This window comes from Manis javanica, chromosome 8 (genome assembly GCF_040802235.1).
Source record: "Manis javanica isolate MJ-LG chromosome 8, MJ_LKY, whole genome shotgun sequence".
Lineage (NCBI taxonomy): Eukaryota > Metazoa > Chordata > Mammalia > Pholidota > Manidae > Manis > Manis javanica.
In genome coordinates, this window is record NC_133163.1 from 68,441,962 (window position 1) to 68,447,961 (window position 6,000).

Genomic DNA, 6,000 nt, shown 5'->3' on the forward strand with positions numbered 1-6,000 from the left:
AAATGTACAAACTTTGCTCCAACATAGTTCAGATCCCTCCACCCTTATTTGTGATATTATATTATGAGCCCAATAGTGCTGATTTATAACTACTGCTTTATGTGATTATCCTCTGAATCAGTTGAGGGAAGAAAAGAGAAAATATGTACTATATTTTATATTTACATACCTTTTCATTGCTCTATTTCCTTGTGTGAATATCAAGGTACTATTTACCTCAGTGACCTCCTTTGGTATTTCTTTATGGCAGGTCTGTTGCAATAAATTTTCTCAGTCTGCATTCCTCAGAATGTTTTTGTTTTGCCTTTATTTTTAAAGGAACATCTTGCTGGATATAGAATTCTTGGTTGATAGGGTTTTTTTTTTCTTTCAGCATTCTGAATATATCATCCACTGCTTTTAGCCTCTTTTTTCTGATGAGAGGTCACCTTTAATCTTGTCATTCCCTTTTATATGAAGAATTGCTTTTCTCTTGGTAGCTTTCAATATTTTTTCTTTGTCTATCAACAATTTGACTATGTCATGTCTGAGTTTGAATTTTCTTGCTGTTTTCCTATTTGAATTTATTGAGCTTCTTGCATGTGTAGATAAATGTTTTCATCCAGTTTGTTAAAGTTTTGTCCATTGTTTCTTCAAATACGTTTCTGCCCCTTTATCCCTCTCTTCTCTACCTGAAACTCCCATTACATATGTCAGAATACTTGAGTCTCACAGTTCTCAGAGGTTCTGTTCATTTTTCTTCATTCATTTTCTTTGTATCCTGCAGATTGGATAATCTTTACTTATCTATCTTCAGATTCACTAGTTCTTTCTTCTGCCAGATCCAATCTGCTATTGAGCCCCTTCAATTAATTTTTCATTTCATTTTTTCTTCCCCAGCTCTTAAATTTCTATTTGGCTCATTTTTATTATGCTGCTCTTTTTAAAGACTATTTTCTATTAGGTGAGTTACTATTATCATACTTTCCTTTAATCCTTTAAACATGGTTTCCCTGAGTTCATTGAACAATTTTGTAATACCTACTTTTAAGTCTTTGTTAAGTCCAACATTGTGCGTGCTCTTTTTAACCCTCCCCTCAACCAGAGTCAGTTTTCATCGAATGCCATTTTTTCTTGTGTATGCGTAAGACTTTCCTCTTTCTTTTCATGTCTTATAATTTGTTATAAAAAACTAGGTATTTAATATATTATAGCATCTATATATTGTGAGTTCCTCCAATGCTGTTGTGGCTTTTTGCTTTTTGTTTTTTGAGATTTTTTTGGTAACTTTCTAGAATTAATATTGTAGAATCTGTCTTCCTTGCAGTATGCAGTTGCAGGTCTCTCTGCTCAGTTTTATTTTGTATGTGTTTATTTCTTTTAAGTCTGACTTCCTAAATGCCACCTCTGAACCAGCATAGATCAGTAGTCAAAACGACAGCTCAGAGTTTGTGTTGAAGCACCTTCAATCAGTAAGGTATCCTTTGCTGATAGATCTGAGTGTGGGTTAGGTTCAAGCAGTTAATAAGTTTCTTTCCCCCAGACCTTTTACTTTATGTACAAAGTCTTACATTCAACCAGGTAATGAATAGATGCCTAAGGCTTAGTCTCTTCTGAGTGTGTGTACAGCTTTGCACATACCAGTAGCCTTTCAGCTACCAGGGATTTGTGGAAGGGAACCTTCTCTGTATCTCCCTTTTAAATTTCTGCTTGTTCTACCAGTCTGTTCATTACCCCAGTCAGCATTGCAACCTCTGGGTGGCCAACATTGCAGCTATCCTAAATAGCCCTGGAAATGGGTTTTTCCATGCTCTCAAATCAAATCAGACCCCTCTATCAGTAAGATTCGGTTTTTTTTCCAGCCTTCCCCATCCTAGTGGGACTCCCTTGCCATGATGGGAGGAGGCAAAAAGGCCACAGACTCCTGTTGTTTACTAAGGTTTAGTAGTTTTCCCTGAATAAATTCTAATCAATTTATTGTTTGACCTTTGCCAATTTCCAAAGACCTAAAATGGTTGTTTTGGAAAATTTTGCCCATTTTATCATTGCTTTTTGGGAAAAGATTCACTGAGCTCCTCCACTATTCTGGAAGTCCCCAGAGGCAATATTAAGCACACTTTAAAAATAGCTATAGGTCATTAAAAATACCCTGAAAACTTATATAATCTATTATAAGTAAGAAGATTAGTTAGGAGAAAATATTCATAGAATTCCAACTTTTCTCATTTATGTAGATTTATCATGATGAGCTACTAAACTATCAGGTAGTTAAATATTAATTTTCTTGTGAAAGTGAAACATTTTAAAATTGCTTTTATTCCATTCTCACTCTCTTGGGCTCCTAGTGCCTGAACAACATGACTCCCTGGACCTAAGTGGGTAAAAACCTTCCCTATTTCCATAAGGTATGAGTGATTGTGAGTGCGGTCCATGTGAACCTTCAAACCCTTAAAGCTAGTCTCAGCTAACAGCAGCATGCCACTTGAGGAGAATGCTTTGGCACATATACAAAAATTTGGCATTAATGGTTACTATTCTGCATGTTTCCTCAGCATCTTGAGCTTCATTGTTACTTCTAAACATTTCCTTGCAGTTCAGAGAAAGAATTGTTTTTTTAATCTCCTCAGGGGCTCTTTCTTCCCCACATCTGGGGATATATATATTTGTGTATATATACCAAGGAACAAAATCATTTTCATCATCAATAAATCTCTTCTCACTAATGTCATCAGTAACCCCTAATTCAAAATTGATGGATTTTCTCAATATTGCATAGAGGTTAGAAACTCAAATGTAGAGACAGACTAACTTTTGCTTGAAATCTGAGTGACCTTGAAAGCATTGTAATCTTTGATGTTTTCTTAGGGATATTCTAAGAGACTGAAGAGAATAACACGTACAGCCACCAATAGGTCATATTTATTATTCTTTATAGTCATTCAACAACTGTTTTTTAATCCCTTTCTATGTGCTAGAAATATAGTAGTTGAAAAGACAGATGTGGTCACTGCCCGTATTACCTATGAACTTTGTTCTATTGTGTCCTGCCTCCCTCAGTTTTGATGAATTACTAACAAGGGCATGAACTTTGAAGCTTAACAGGAATGGATCAAATCCCAACTCCAAGTTTTGCTAAGTGAAGTTAGAAAAACTACTCTATACTCAGGAGTAGAAGGGCAACAGTGAAATTTTAGAGTGCAGAGTATTTTAGAGTATCTTACTTAGCTGTAAGGTAAGTACTTAAATTTCTTAGGCAAATTCCTGCCATATGTTGCAGCTCAACTTATACTAATTTCCTCCTCTCCCATACCTCTGTATGCATTTCCCAAGGTTTTTGTTTTCTCTTTCAGTATTTTCTCCTGATGTGACTTATGTGCATGAATTCAACTATTACTTTGCCAGTACTCCCAAATTCATTTTGGCCACCATAAGCTCTCAAAAATCCAATTTAATTTCTCCTTGAATTTATGAATTTATGGAATATGTGTATCTATAAGTCCCACCATGACATAAATTCAACAAGTCCCAAATCACCATTATCATTTTAACCGTCTAAGTCAGCTGCATTGTAGAAAGATTCTAAGTGAAATCTTTTTCTTCAGGCTCTTTCTCCCCCCACCCTGTCTACTCTGCACACTACTGCTAGATTTATCTTCCCCCAAATTGCTTTCATCACTGTGCTTTTATGTTCTGAAATCCTCAAAGACTCAGCTGCTCCCAGTTACTTACAAGGTAACTTCAAATTCCTTAGTGTTATGAAAGCTGCAGGGTCCAAAAACTAATAAAGTACTGTTCAATAAGAATTTCTTATACCCCACAGATTTCTAGACCACAGAAATGAATGTCAGAGCTAATACAGAAATAATTTTCACCTCTTTGAAGTTCATTTCTTATTTCTACAAGAAGCTGAACAAGATAACTGCTAACTTATCTTCTAATACATAGATTATATGAAAGCCTAGTTTAATTTGAATGTCAACAAGGTGTCCATGATGTATACTTTTTGTCACCTCTTTATGCTTTCTAGTTCTCTGGGGTAAATGCTACTTTGAAAAAGGAAAGGTCACACCTTTCCTGCACCTCCTTTGTATCATAGATTGTGTCCAGGGACTTTTTGACAATAGATGATTTCTTTAAGTGAACCTAGGCTTCCAGCTAATCTCTGCTGAAAAGTGTGAACATTTGCTACAAAACTTCTTTCTGTACCTTAAGTAAAAATGGTAAGATTTTGAATCAAGATTTATTTTTCTGGGAAATGGAAGAATCTTAATGTCTTATGTGGTTTTGGGGATATACCTAACACCCTTGGATCTTTTCCTTTTGAATTATTTAGGCTGGCTCAGTCTGAGAACTGAGGTTGAGCTTTACTTGAGCTTTGGACACTAAATGATCCCAGTAATCAAGGAGATTCAAATGGATTTTTATTATCTCCTAATTTTGCCTCCACACTTTAAGGTAGGTAACTGACTAGTATTGGTTGGCTACTAGATTCCACTAGCTGCCATAGAGACAGGGATTATTACAAGCAAGTACCTGAACATGACCTATATTTAGGTCTCTTCAAAATCTCCAACAAAGTGGATTCTTTGCAACCTTCACCCTCTAAATTAAGGCAAGGAAGCTGAAAGAATCACCTATATAAAGATGTAAAAGTAAGAGTGAACCTGACATGAATAGGGAAAAAGCTCCTGATGAAGTAGAGGGTTAATATGAAGGATACTCAGGAGATAATGTTGTCCAGGTTAAGCAGAGGTAGATTATCAAAGGCATCAAAAGATGGGAAGAATTCACACGTTGTTGCCAAATAAGTAGTAAGCAATTGGCAATTTTTGTCGAGAATTCTGAAATTTTTTATTTTGCACTTAAGAAAGAAACAATACAGTTTTTGTTTGGGGGGGTCTAAGAATTTAAATAATATCTTTAAATTACACTTAGGTTCATCTAAAGATTAAAAGGCTTTTTTAAAAAAGGAATGTAAGCAGAGTCTAAGTTGACTATACTTGCATTACTTCCATTTGAAGACAGAGTACTGTTTGCTGTCAGATGTGAAATTCTTTCTCATACTTGATTCACTTTGTTCAGACACCAAGATAAACTAAAGGCATCTAAGAGGAGACAGTGACTCTTGAAGAACGCTCCGTAGGCAAAACTGCAGAATAAGCCACATTTGGACTCCATAAAATTGTAGCTTATGTACAGAGAAATAATCATTAGAGCCAATTATCTTTAGACAGACTGATGTTTCAAATTCTAATTACAAAGTTTTAGCCTCATTAACACATGTGCTTCACTTTATATCTTGGCTACCACATTTTATTGTTACAATTCATTAAATATAACATGAAAATGAAGATCATCATAAACTTCATCATATAAGCAAAAGAAAAAGTAGGGCCTGGGTAACGATAATAACGCTTTATATTTGCATAGCAACTTCCTTTTAAGCTGAAAACATTTCACAAACATTATCTCATTAATCCTATGAGTACAGCAATAAAAAATGTTTCTTAGGTCACTGAGTTTGGGACATTGGTGCATTAAATGGCTACAGTTTGTTCCCAGTGTTGCACATTGAACTATGAACAAATGAAGTAAAAGTAGTTCAGATTCATTTATTATTTAAAAATTTACATACAGTAAAATTGACCCTTTTTGGTCTACATTTTTTATGAATTTTAACACATAGATTAATGTCATTGCCACCACATGGAGGATACAGAATTGCCTTATGACTCCAAAATGCTTCTTTATGATATTCCTTTGTAGTCAAACTCTCCCACATTTTCCCCTGACAAACACTAAGTGGCTCTCCAGCCCTTCTGATTTGCTGTTTTCAGAATTTCATATAAATGGGATCGTAGATTATGTAACTTTTTGAGGTTGATTTCTTTCCCTCAGTATAATGCCTTTGAGATTCCTCTGTGTTGTGTGAATCAATAGTTCATTCCTTTTTATTGCTTAGTAGTATTCCCTTGCATGGATGTATCTAGTTTGTTTATCCATTCACCTATCACAGGACAT